Consider the following 14,511-nt stretch of genomic DNA (forward strand, 5'->3'; position numbering starts at 1 on the left):
GCCCTTGGACAGGATGCGGAAGGTCTAGCCAGTCTACCATCGACCATCGTATACACAATCAACCAAGCCAGAGCCCCTTCTACCAGGCATCTTTACGCCCTAAAGTGGCGCCTGTTCTCAAATTGGTGTTCTTCCCAGGCTGAAGACCGACAGAGGTGCGCATTTAGGTCAGTGCTTGTGTTCCTACAGGGGAGGCTGGAGGGGAGGCTGTCCCCCTTCACCTTCAAGGTGTATGTCGAATTAAGCACAACTTAATTATCAGGTTCCTAAAAGGCGCCCGGAGGCTAACTCCCTCCCGGCCAAGCCTGTTCCCCTCCTGGGATCTCTCGGTGGTCCTCACGGGCCTCTGGAGACCCCCCCCTTTCGAGCCGCTAGATTCAGCTTGCCTCAGGGCCCTCTCTCTCAGAATGGCCCTGCTGATCGCGCTCGCCTCCATCAAGAGGGTCAGGGACCTGCAAACGTTCTCTGTCAGCGACACTTGCCTGGAATTCGGTCCGGCAGACACATACGTGATCCTAAGACCGCGATCGGGCTACGTGCCCAAGGTTCCTACCACACCCTTCAGGATCAGGTGGTGACCCTGCAAGCACTTTCCCGGGAGGAGGCAGACCCAGCCCTTTCGCTGCTGTGTCCGGTACGTGCATTGCGTATCTATCTGGACCGCACGCAGAGCTCTAGATGTTCTGAGCAGCTCTTTGTCTGCTTCGGGGGAAGAGCAGAAAGTGAACGCTGTCTCCAAACAGAGGCTCGCCCACTGGGTTGTCGATGCCATTTCATTGGCTTATCACACCCAGGCCGTGCAAGTAAGATATATTAACAGTCTTTATGAATTTTGCTTGGACTATAGGTTAAAAATCTAAAAGAGGAGAAAGACATCCTGTAACCCACCTTTTTTGTTTTCTCCAATGTTAACGGAGAAGTTTGTAATTTGTCGAGCCACAAGTGCTTGTGGTAGCTCATTATTACTGTTGGCTACCTCCCAAATTCACGTTCATTCTCAACATCTGTAATTTTCTGTATTTGTGATCAAGCTGTCTTATTATAGGCCTATTTGACAAAATCCATCTTTCTCATAAATGTTAGTCTATGCTCCTAATGGAGTGGTATTGGAGCAATGGAAATGCTGAAATGCTTTTCACTTCTATTCTGTAACACTCTTTTAACGTGAGCCACATTCACTAATAGTGATACTAATAGATTTATATCGTGCAGTCTGACATAATGTTGCACAGTGTGCCACGGCGATATCAATGCGTTCATTTCGTAAAAACTGACGATTGTAGCAGGCATAGCTTCCTAGTTTAATTTTAGTAACAACCTGAGTACTAACTGAATGGTAATCACCTAATTAGATCCAGGTGCGCTATAGGTGCGTGAGTGTGTATAAGGAAGGTTTCTGTGTTGTTGGGAAGCGTGTAGGCTGCTGCAAACTTTGACACCGTCTTTCCGAGCTGTTTCTGTATGGGGATCCTTGAGCTGAGCTGCACATCATTTGGTATGCATCCCGGGCGGTGTTTATCCATCGTGGCTTGATGCTGGGAGGGCTGATTTTCTAATAATCAGTGAAGAGGCCAAGAGCTGGTAATGTCGGCATGATTACAGTGAGCCGATTGGGACCGTGACCTGGCTTCCCCTTCCTTTTTTTGATCTTTGTCTTCGTTGTCTGGAGCACCTCTGTTGCGCGTTGCCGCGACGTTCCGTCTTGCCTCGCCTCATTTGCGCCTGCTTGACTAGCCCACATTAAGTGAACTTGACGCCGGGAGATTGTGAGACTCGAGTATTACTCCGTGTGGCCGTTGGCCACCTCCGCACTGTTTCAACTGAAAGGCCGTTTGTGGGGTTCGTATGGTACAGTTAGATTGTTGTGTGAATGAACTCATAAGGTGATGCGAGTTGGTTGAGTGCGTTCGTTTATTGTGTGTGTGTGTTCTTGTGAGAAATAAGTATTGATGTTTGTGTGATCTTATGGAGTGAGACGTTTGTGTGTGTACATTGTTCATGGATCAGGTGTAATGTGATTTTGTATCTGTTATTTTGGTGTTTTTGTATTTTGTTGATTAACTTTGTATTTTTTTCCCTTGTTTATTGATTTGATTTATGATAATTTGATTGTATTTTTCTTGTTTATTGATTTGTGACAATTTGACATTGATTTTGTTGGACTGGCTAAGAGGAAGTGCTGACCACTCTAGGCCCAAGTTAATGGTACCCTTGTTCACTGAGTGATTTTACTCTTTTGAATTTTCTGTCACTTGAATGCACGTGTGTTTGTGGTGAAGTGAGTACATTAGTGTACGTTTGAAGTGCTTGTAGTGAAGTGGAATTGGGTAGGTTTGTTTTTTCTCCTTGCCATCTGATGTTATCTTTGATTGTCTGATTGATTTTGTTTATGTTCCTTTAGTTTTGATTTCAAAGCCATATTAACCCTTTGTGTACTGAATTGTGTGTGTGTGTGTGTGTGTGTGTGTGTGGAGTTTTGATTTTAGTCATAATAAAGTATTGTCATTTTATATATTCACGTCTCTGCTCTATCTTGTGGGAACGAACCTGTGTCCTTATTGGACCATTAGTTCCCTGGGTGAAATTCCCAGGGTGGCGTAGTTGGTGCTGTAATTATAGTTGAGTCCAGAACAACGAAACCCACCCCTTTGGTGCTACACAAGCAACAATCGAAAAGGATATTTATAAATCGTACAATGTGCACCCGCCGTAAGTGGCATGAGGCTAAGAGGAACCTTAAGCAATCAAAGACTGGCGATTCCTGAAATTTGTCTCAGATAATATCATGGTCAAAATCGTAGTGTGCATTCTGCTTCAGGCTGAAGCTTGCAAATCCCTAGGATACAGTAAATCTAAAACAAACTAACATTTTCTATTGGGTTCGAAGATGTATATGTTTTATTATATTGGATTATATAAGGAAAATGAAAGAACTGCTCTGTAAGTACACAGGCCTTTATAGGAGGTCTACCCTTTTTGTGCAGGATTTTTCTGTATGTCTGCATCTCAAGGACAAGGACCACTTGAATGACTAATGCACAGTTGAAATATCTCCAAAAGTTGAGGTACAGTTCTTTCCTGACGTGCTGGTAGCAGATTATTACATGTGTCATAAATAAAACAGAGAACAATTAGGAAACCATGTCCAAGTTAAACTGTCTGTTTACCTTTATTTTCCTATTTGAATCTGAATGGCTAATAAAGGCATGTTTCATGAAATGGATATTTGAACCCAAAGGCATTCTCTGGCATCTCTACACCAACAGTTTCACTCCAATTTACACCTGCATGTGGTATGCGAATGTGGTTCACATCATCATGGATGTGACTACTTTAGCAATTTTTAAGTTGTATGGTGTTTTGGTGTGTGGATATTACTAAATCTGATTAATGAGTGGCAAAATGTCTTTAAATAAAAAAGTTTTAAATTCAGTTGTAAATATCTAATCTAAGCATCAAACTAAACCGGCACCACATGTGGCTTTTAGACATAAAAGTAAAAGTGGAGATTTAAAGTAAAAAAAAAAGGACTTAGATATTAAACTGTTTCTCACCCACATCTATCATATCACTACTGAAGATACAGATTGAACCACTGGAGTCATATGGGTTACTTTTATGTTTTCATTATGTAATTTTTGGAGCTACAAAAGGTCTGATCACCATTCACTTGCATTTTAAGGACCAAAGAGTTGAAATATTTTTCTAAAAATATTTGTGTTCTACAAACGAAAGTACCTGGGCACTAAGTCACAATTTACGCATTACTAAATATTTGAGCGTTGCATCATTAAACTTAGGTAGGAGCCTCTGACCGGGAGTAACGGATGGAATTAAAAAGCAGACTCATTTAATGACATCAATGTACTCATGTTTTGAGTGATATTCATTAATCATTTAGACATATATTATGATGTTGGCATTTACACTGGTTTACATTTACAAGAGAGAGAAAAAAACTTTCTTTTAAGCGGCTCTTCAGCATGAAATCGTTCTAACAGTGCCGTTTTCAGTGTGCGTCGTCCGGTGTCAAGTGTCATATACTAAATATATAAGACATTAACCACAAAATAAATTTTGATTACACCAGATAGTAAATTACAGAACACACAATGAATGCAATAAACATTATTTTAATAAACTAGAGTATATCTTTAGCTTTCTTACAAAATATACATAATGATACACATATTATATATATATATATATATATATATATATATATATATATATATATATATATATATATATATATATATACTATTTATCAATTTATATTTATCTATATATATATATATATATATATATATATATATATTAATTAACCGAAATGTTAGCAGCTTAGCCACAAACACGTCTCTCACGTGACACACACACAGTACATTATTCACCCGTTAACAGCACCAAAAAATAAACTTTAACAAATTGATTACGTGGACTAACAGTTAAATACAATATCACATGGAATACTTTTCCACATTTGCTCATTTTAACATTAAATGAACAGCTATAAAACTATTTAACATGCGATGAAGGGAGCTCATGAAATCGTACCTCTCCTCTCTAATAGCATTGCCGGAAAGAGGACAAACTCTGATTTCGCTGCTATTTTAATCTCTCACCTACGTATGCCGTCAACCGACGTGCATACAGAGATCATTACCTTTCATAAGAGCACACACAATTCTTTCAAAATAAAATGCCCCAAGACAAATAATAATAATTAAAAAGAATAAAAAAATAAAATAACAAAAATTATTTATAATCTGGTGTAACAACATATCCCTGCTACACATGCAATAATGAATGGAAGAATGTGTCTACCTTCTCTTCTCTCCCCAAGAGCAAGCCATTGCACTGTTTTGCTTTTGGAGTGACAAGATATCAACACCGTCATTAATCAAACAGCCTGGAAGATTTGCGATGTCTGGTCCAAAAGTAAATGTTCTGACACCCTTTGAGGGTAAACCGGATTGATTGAGTAGAAGGACAGTCTACACACCGACACCTAACGTTTACCTAAGCGATGAGCTTGCTTTTTAAAGCTCTTCAAACCTTAATACAAAGCATGTCTCCCCTAAAAGCCCTTACATTAACAAGAGCCAGCATTCAGCCAGTAATCCTCCTAATTTACAACTACAGCAAAATGAATGTCCTCGAGAGTGTTCTAACCACATTGGGAAGAAAAGCGCAGTGAATTAAAATGGATGGCTTGAAAATGGATAATAAATAAAATGAAGGTCTTAAGGGTCATTATCATAGGTGTAAAATACTGTTCTGTGGTTTAAAGATGATTCATATCCTCACTCTTCAATAGTGAAATTTTGGGCTTTGCCAGAAAGAGCTCTATTCATATTCTCTTCAAGGTGGTCATCCATGATGTGCAATAATGGTTCCACAATTGCCCTTTCAAGAAAAAGAACTGGAGACATTTTTAAGGCTGATTTATCAGATTCAATGAACTTCACTCATTTTCCCACTCACAGCCATTTCAGCCATTATATGATTTTGCTTTGCTGTACATTTAGAGCAAAGGGTTGACATGGTATGTTTTTAGTTGTCAGATTAAGGAAGAGCTAGAAATCTAACTAGCAAAACCATTTCCAAACATCTTATCAACACTCGGCCCATATTGTAATTTATATTTATTTTCTTTTTCTTTGAACTCGATCTAGATTTAATAAAGATGAGATATGCACACTTATGAATTTGCCCTGTATTTCTTTTAATGCACTGCTTAATGCTATGTGTTTATACAGTAAAAAAGAAGGAAACTTGCAATGGTTCTGAGAGAGGTTTGCAATCCCCCAGGTGAACACCAGCTGAGAACTAGCACCATTATGATGCAAAAGGGCTACTAGGATTCTAAACAAATCTATACTTTTAAAAAATGCTCTCTCTCTCTACTCCTGTCAGGCAATGGTGAATTCAGTCTGTAGCTGCTCTGTTACTTCTCCACAGCGATTTCTGGAAGCACTGGAGGGCGGATGTGCCCTGGAAAGACAAGCAGTCATGTCTCCCAAGGCCCTGCTACCTCACTGCTCTACGCATGAGGTTGTCTCTTTCAGTCCCCCGTGCATGCATGGCCACAGGCTGTTTAACTTTCTAGCTACAGTTTAGGAGCATAGAGCACCAGAAATGAGATTCGGCTTTAAATAGATTAGTTTTTGAGTGTACTGTGTGGTAAAAATGCTATAAGTAGATGAATCCCACAAAACACTTTCACTTGCTTGACATTACACACATTAGCAAATCTAGCACATCAATACCATATTTAGTTCAATTGACTTTTACTCCTGAGTGATGAAGGGCTATGATGAGAAAAACAAGTCATTTCTTGCACATTTGGAAAACAATTTAATCACACCATCAGTGAACAAATGTTTAAAGGTTGTCCTACCACTAAGGGGACCATGTTAAGTGGATTAATTAAAATTTCATGGCAAATTTTTCCAAGGTTTGCTGCAGGCTCACCACTACCCGTAAAATCTGAAAAACATTTGTGGCAAATCACAAGCTAATATGCATGTAAATAATGAGTGTCAAATTTGCTTCAAAATTGTGGCAAGTTTGTGGTTAGTTTGCCAGAACTCTAGATTTTTTGTAAGGGAGCGTTTACATGCACATTAAAAGTTCAGACTAAAGTAGTAATTAATCTTTGTAAAATCTCATGTAAACACTTAAGTTTGACTAAAATCATACCAATCCAGTTTTTGCAATATCAAACTAACTGACCAACAATGTAATGATAGGTACGCATGAGAGCATGCAGAAACCAAGCGCACTATCCTAGCACTGTACTCGCTCTTTTCCAAAAGTTCCATAGCAGCAGCTATTACCAATGTGAAGAAAATAGCAGGGGAAAAAAAAAAAAACTTTTCCATGTCTCACATTCCGTGTTCATAGTGCGTGAAATCCCCACATTTTTTGTTTTTACATGTAGGTGAAAAGTAGTAATCCACACATTGGAACACAAGAAATCAACAGTTTCTTTCTATAGGAATGAAAACCATGTCTCATCATCATCTCTCTCTGTGCAGCGTAGACTGTTAGACACTAATGTGCATGCACGCTTGTAAAAGGGACAGAGCGCTAGTTTTATTCCCACTGTAAAAAAAGAACATTTTATCTCATTAATATGCCTTTAGAGCTGAAGCGCCGAATGAGACATAATAAACTTTTTTAAACCCTGATTATACACATGCCCCGAAATCACGAGCTGCTCATTATCCAAAATGTAAGTATACATTTAATTAGGTGATGTTTCAAAATGTAAACGTTAATGGTAATGATAATGGCGTGTGATATGAATAGAAGCAAAACCGCTATAAAGCTATTATTATCAGAGCTGTTCAGCTGCAGGTTGAAGATGAATATTTAAAACAGTCTTCTTCATTTCATCCTCATATAACACCTGCTACATGTCTCATTTCTAGACCGTACAGGTATTTTTAAGGTTTCATGCCTGAAGGGCTGAAACCATATTGAATTTGTCAGGATTTTTATTGTTTTTATTATTCTGCCATAAAACTGATCATGCAGACCAAACTGTAAGTCATAGAGAACTGAAACTTTTAGAGAAGGCAGTAAATGTGCCTCTAATTATTATTCTTTTGTCTGATTTCTGCCCATTGACTAATTCTCTTTTCTGTCTGCCAAAGTAACACACAAATCACCCATCACCCATATTTGCAGTAGCATCAAATGTCTTTATTTAAGTATAAAAAACCTGTTCATAGTCTTACGTGGACTATTTTCACAAATTCCATCATAAAATACAATAAAAGAGTGTAACAGGTGCATGCTATGGTCAAGTTTAGCATGCTAGCAATAGCACCATTAATTCAGAATGTTAGAAAATTCACCACAAACATTACAGATTATTTACTCCATATATCTTATTTCAGTTATCATCTAGTGATTATAACAGTTACTTTTACTTATCTCATGTGGATTCAATTAATAGAATTAGGCAGAAAGCATGATTGTGGCATAGGGGCGTGGTCACGTGTCAGTCTGTGGGAGAGAGAGAGAGGTAATGCTCGTCACCTGGCTCAAAATTATTTCTAAACACCTGTTTCTCATTATAGTGATGGCATAGGGAGACGTAAAAGGCAGGCCAAAGCATCAGAAGGGGAGAGAGTGTTCGTCAAGCATGACAGCCCTAACCGAGAGAGAGCGTGTTTGTTTATGTTTAGAGTGCTTTCAGTTACAATAAATATTATTTCTTTGTTAACTATGGTTACCATTAATGGTGTACGTGATTCAGAAGGACAATAAAAGGTCTAACCTTGAACCTGCTTCGTTGTCTCATGACTCCTCCATTGCCCCAAACTAAGATCCTGTTACAGTGGTGACGAGAACCCGGCTTTGCATGAATACGCTGTTATGGAGTCTGGGTGAAGTCTTCAAGACCTGCACCAGCATCTAGCAGTCACATCATCAGGCCCTCATGGAGATATGCCAGGAGCAGGAACAACGCTTTCAAGTTCTGCTCCAGGCACAAGTAGAGGAAAGGCAGTTGCTCCGGAGCTGGATAATCAGGGAGGGGGCTGGCGCAGCGACCTCCTCAGAGCCTGTTCAACCGGTGGCCCTGACAAAGATACGGAGGCCTCACTCGACATCTTTGAAAAGGCCGCAGAGGTGTGGACGTGGCCTCCTGATCAGTGGGCGGCCCGCCTGTTGCCCCTGCTCTCCAGGGAGGTGCAGCTGGCAGCACAACTTCCAACCGACAGCCTCCTGAATTACAGCCACCTGAGGAAGGCGATCCAGCAACGGGCCAGTCAGAACCCGGAGCAGAGCTGACAGCTATTCCGCTCTTTGTGCTTCAGGGAGGACGGCCGCCCGTTCTCTTTTTGCAGCAGCTCTATGATGCCTGCCGGAAATGGCTGCTGGTGGGGGGAAACCACAGCGTCATGGAAATCATTGATCTGGTGGTACTGGAGCAGTTTATCTCCCAACTTCCCCAAGGCATGTCCAAGTGGGTCCAGTGCCACCATCCAGCGTCTTTGGAGGAAGCCATCCAACTGGCCGAGGACTACATGGCGGCGTTCCCAGGTGGCAATGAAGCAGTGTGTTCTTCTCTCTGTCCTCTGTGCCTCATGTCCCCCCCTCACTCCCACCCAGTTTTGGCTCCTCAATTGGTGGGAGGAGCCCAGCCCAAACCCTTCCCCTTGTCTGTCTCTCCTACTCCCCCTATCTCGATCTGCTATCCCCTCCAGGTTGGCAAGACCACCCCTTGGGTGCGGAAGGAAGATGTCATTGACGCTAGCTGGGCCGGTCTGCTGGAACTGCAGTAATGGAGGTGGGGACACTGATCTAGATCCCTGATGCTCCACAGGCTGCCCCAATCGGGAAGGGATGTATCGGATACTGGTAAGAGTAAAAGGGATACGCATCAACCTTTGTGCATACAAGTTGTTCTCAAACCTCGATCCACCAACGCTTGGTGCAAGGCGGGGCATTGGTAAAAATAAACTGGTGAGGGTATGCTGTGTGCATGGTGACATTCACAAGTATCCAGTGGTTACCACTGAGATACAATTCAGGGGAAAAATTTATAGATTTGAGGCTGTGGTTAATCCCAGCCTCACCAATCCACTAATTCAGACTTTTGAACGCTTGATCTCTCACGATCGATATACATCAGCACTGCACTTTATTAATATTATTATCTCACGCTGGACTGTCATAAATTATATTTTCTTCATAATACAACTACTATATATATATATATATATATATATATATATATATATATATATATATATACTGTATATACACACCTCGAGCTCCAAATTACTTGCCAAGTTGCAAGCACTCTTTGAGGTCACACGGTGAGTCGGAGATCTCGATTATGTGGTTAGGTGAAAGGATGGTTGAATGGCATGTCAAACCTACCACCTCAACCTCCTCAAACCATGGAGGGAGGCGGTACCTGTAGCCTGTGCAATGGTAGTTCCAGAGAGGGCGGAGCTCGGGCCAGCGGTATCTCCCAAATCAAGTGAATTCACGCCGGTCCCTTGCGTAGACCACCTCTCACTGTCGCAGCTTACGAGAAAAAAATTTATTTTCTTGTAAATAGTGGCAGATATTATTTGCAACCCGAATTAAATACTAACATACATCTTTACTAGATGGCGCCGCGTATGGCCGTCTCGGTGTGTAGCTCATCAGTTCTTTTTTTGTTTTTGTTTGTTTGTCCTGTGTTTTCCCAGTCAACTTTACCAGGGATGAACAGCTGAACATTCGGCAACATATAGCAGAAAACCTTTTCCCGGTTTTGAATATTCTGACGTTTTGCTGGACATTTTAATTGGAGGCACAGCTGTGTTGTTTAAATACTGTAGAATTTTCCACTAAGGAAGAGTCGGGAAACAGCGTCAGCTTCAAAGGTAAGGTTTCTTTTAATGTATATTTTGAACAGTTTCATCAAATGAAGTTACACCATTCTTTCTTGGCCTTGGTGTCGGGCTCTCCTCTCGATGCTCTGTGGCTGCTGCTTTTTATGCCGCTCTCCTCATGCTACTGCAATTAGATACAGGTGTTAGGCTTAATTTAGCTCAGGTGTAAGCGCCCTTTCTGCTTTTCTCTCCCGGACGGGCGCTTGACCACGCCCCCGCTGCCACAAATACGCTATTAAATGCTGGCGAGGGAGATGAGCCGGTGCACTTGTCAAACTCCGTCAGGGCGGCTTTCGAACTGCGCAGTCGAGCATTCATCTAGCGAATCTCTGCTCTCTTCCTAACAAAACCTACAAACTACATCTCCTCACCCAAACAAACAAGGACTTTTCAAACTCTGCTGCCTTGTGCTTCACAGAAACCTGGTTAAGTAAAGCCATTCCGGACAGCATATTACATCTGCTGGACTTTCAGCTGTTCAGAGCGGATCGCATCGTGGGGTTAATGGGGAAAACGAGAGGTGGTGGAACATGCTTTTACATCAATGAAAGTTGATGTACAGATGTAACAACATTAAAGAAGATATACTGTCCTAATTTGGAAGCGCTCTTTATTAACTGTAAGCCATTCTACTCACCAAGGCAATTTTCCTCATTTATTCTGGTGAGTGAACACAGCGTTTCAACAGCTGACTGATCACACAGAACAACAATACCCAGACTCAGTCATTATTATTCCTGGGGATTTTAACAAAGCACATCTCACACATGAGCTGCCCAAATACAAACAGCACATTACATTCCCCACCAGAGAAGGGAACATACTGGATAATTGCTACATAACAATAAAGGATGCCTATTGCTCTGTCCCTAGAGCAGTTTGGGACTCTCTGATCACTGTCTGGTTCATCTTCTTCCAACCAACAGGCAAAAATGAAAATCAACCAAGCCAGTAGTAAGGACTGTAAAGAGATGGATCAATGAAGCAGAGCGGGAACTACAAGCCTGCTTCGATTGCCTGGATTGGAGTATTTTTGAGGCTGCAGCCACAGACCTGGACAAGCTCACAGATACTGTTACATTATATATCAATTTCTGTGAGTTTATGTGCATTCCTATTAGGACTTATTTCAAGTTCAACAATGACAAACCATGGTTTACAGTAGAGCTCAGGCAGCTTTGTCAGCCCCAAGAGGATGCTTACAGGGGTAGGGATAAAGTCTTGTACAATCAGGCCAGGAACACACTGAATAAGGAAATCAGAGAGGCTAAATGAAGATACTCTGAGAAGCTGAAAATCAAGTTTTCAGCTAACGATCCTCCATCAGTGTGGAATGGCATGAAACAACTCAACCCTGTGGTGGACCAACAACTGACCTGAATGTGCTCTACAGAAGATTTGAAAGGCCCAAACTCACACCCCACACCCACTCTGACCTTCACTTCACACAAACACCAACACCTCATGCAACCCCCCTCCTGCTACTCAACCTGCACTCTGTGAAGATGATGTGAGCCAGGTCTTTCGTAAAATAAAAGAAGAGGAAAGCTTCAGGCCCAGATGGGGTCTCACCAGCGCATCTTCGATCCTGTGCTAACCAGCTGGCCCCATCTTCACACTGCTCCAGTGATCTTCAATAGATCACTGGAGCAGTGTAAAGTCCCATGCTGCTTCAAATGCTCAATCATTATTCCTGTCCCAAAGAAACCAAAAATCACAGGATTTAATGAGTACAGACCTGTCGCCATATGTGGTCATGAAACTATTTGAGAGACTGGTGTTGGCCCACCTAAAGAACATCACTGGACCCTTTCTGGATCCCCTTGCTTGTGGAGCAAACAGGTCTGTGGATGGGATTGCATCATATCCTGCAACATCTGGACAGACCAGGGACATATGCAAGAATCCTTTTTGTGGACTTCAGTTCGGCTTTCAACACCATCATTTCAGCTATACTGTATAATCAGCACTGGTGCCCCCCAGGTATGTGTGCTCTCCCTACTACTATTCTCCTTCTACACCAATGACTGCATCACCAATGACCCCTCTGTCAAGCTCCTGAAGTTTGCAGACGACACTACTGTCATCTGCCTCATCCGAAATGATGATGAGTCTGCATACAGAAGGGAGGTTGAACAGCTGGCTTTCTGGTGCAGTAAAAACAACCTTGAGCTGAACACGCTAAAATCGGTAGAGATTATTGTTGACTATTGAGGAACACCCCAACACTGACTCTCTCACCATTCTAAAAAGCACTGTGGCAGAATCTCATAGGACCTGAAGTGGGGGACACACATTGACAATAACATTATGAAAAAGGCCCAGCAGAGTTTGTACTTCCTTCACCAGCTGAGGAAGTTCAACCTGCCACAGACGCTGCTGATTCAGTTCTACTCAGCAGTCACTGAGTCCAGAGTGAGGAAAAAAGCTGGAAAAATCACTCTAGACCCAACTCACCCTGCCTATTACATTTTTGAACTGTTGTCTTCTGGCCGACACTTCAGAGCTCTGAGCACCAGAACAGTCAGGCACAGGAAAAAAAAAATTCCCGCTGGCTATCCATCTCATGAACAGTTAAAACTGACCCATTGAGCAATAACTATGTGCAATACACAGTTTAGTCTTTATTATATTTATCCAATACATCCAACCTCTTCTGCCATTTCATTCTTCTGAAGAAAGAAAAAAAATTGCACTGTACATAACAGTTTGTATTTTGCATTGTACATTACAGATAACAGATTTGTATTAGAATTGCACTACAGTAGCCTGTATATAGATCTTTATTAATGACCTTTTAATGATCTGATGTTCTCAACAATAATGTAAGTAGGTCATTAATAGAGATCTATATACAGGCTACTGAAAATCTACTGAATATTTGCTCTCTCCTGCCAAGAAAATTTCCCCACGAGGGCATTTGCTGTCTGAAACAATTTTTTCTTCTGTCTCTTTTTCTTTCTCGATTGGTGTGTGGTTTCCTGAATTCAAAAATGAAAATGAAGGGGGTTTTTTTATTTTGAGAGTTTGTAATTATATTTTTCCTCAACATGTGATGCTGGGCTCTACTCCACCGCTCGGCCTACAGGGATTTTAACTGGCATAGTGCCAGTGAGTGCTGTTGGGATGCTGGCAGAACATTGGCTGGATCCTGGTCCAACATTAGCCCTGACCTACTCATTTTAGAAAGACAATTAAAAAGAGTTTCTGTGTTTTATAATTCTACTTCTAAGTAATTTATTTTTCCATGTAGTCCCTCGACTTCTGAGTTATCTTTTCTCACAGGAATAAAGTTTATTTTTACTCATGTCCTTATTAAAACACTCACTGAACAAACAGAGTAAAAATAAGCAAATATTCAAGAATAGCCTACATTTCAGTTTAATGTCTTGGTACTGTTTTGTTCAGTTTGAGCTAAAATCATGCTTGGGGCATTTAAATAGCTAGGGTAAAAACAGAATGCACCAAATTGAAAGAAGCATTACATGATGGAGTGAGGTTGAAACTCCAGTGTTTCCATCAAGTATCTGCCAGTCAACTTTAAAGCTGAGGGATAGGACATCAAAGACAGAAAACAGAACCAGAGACAGAAAAAGTGATTTCCAACCATGCTACATGTCTCAAAGGAGATACTAGTCAAGGAGGTTGAAGGGGATTTTTATTTTGTTTGTAAAACACAATATAAATGATAATTATTATTATTATAAAATGAAAATCCCTTTCAAGAATTTAAATGTACTATAACATTTATAAATAAATTCAATCTTAAGAAAGTTTTTCTTAAATAAAGTTTCTCATTCCATTGTGTGTTTCTTAAAGTGAGAGGAAACTTCTTGGTGAGTCTGTTTTTCACTACATTTATACAGTTGAAGTCAGAAATTAGATACACCTAAAATACATTAAACTCAATTCCTGACATTTAATCGTAGAAAACATTCTTTGGTCAATTAGGATCACTACTTTATTTTAAGAATGTGAAATGTCAGAATAATAGTAGAGATGATTTATTTTCAGCTTTTATTTCTTTGATCACATTCCCAATGGGTCAGGCCTCCTTGCTCACACACGCTTTTTCAGTTCTGCCCACAAATGTTTTATCGGATTGAGG

This window comes from Xyrauchen texanus, chromosome 5, assembly GCF_025860055.1.
Source record: "Xyrauchen texanus isolate HMW12.3.18 chromosome 5, RBS_HiC_50CHRs, whole genome shotgun sequence".
Lineage (NCBI taxonomy): Eukaryota > Metazoa > Chordata > Actinopteri > Cypriniformes > Catostomidae > Xyrauchen > Xyrauchen texanus.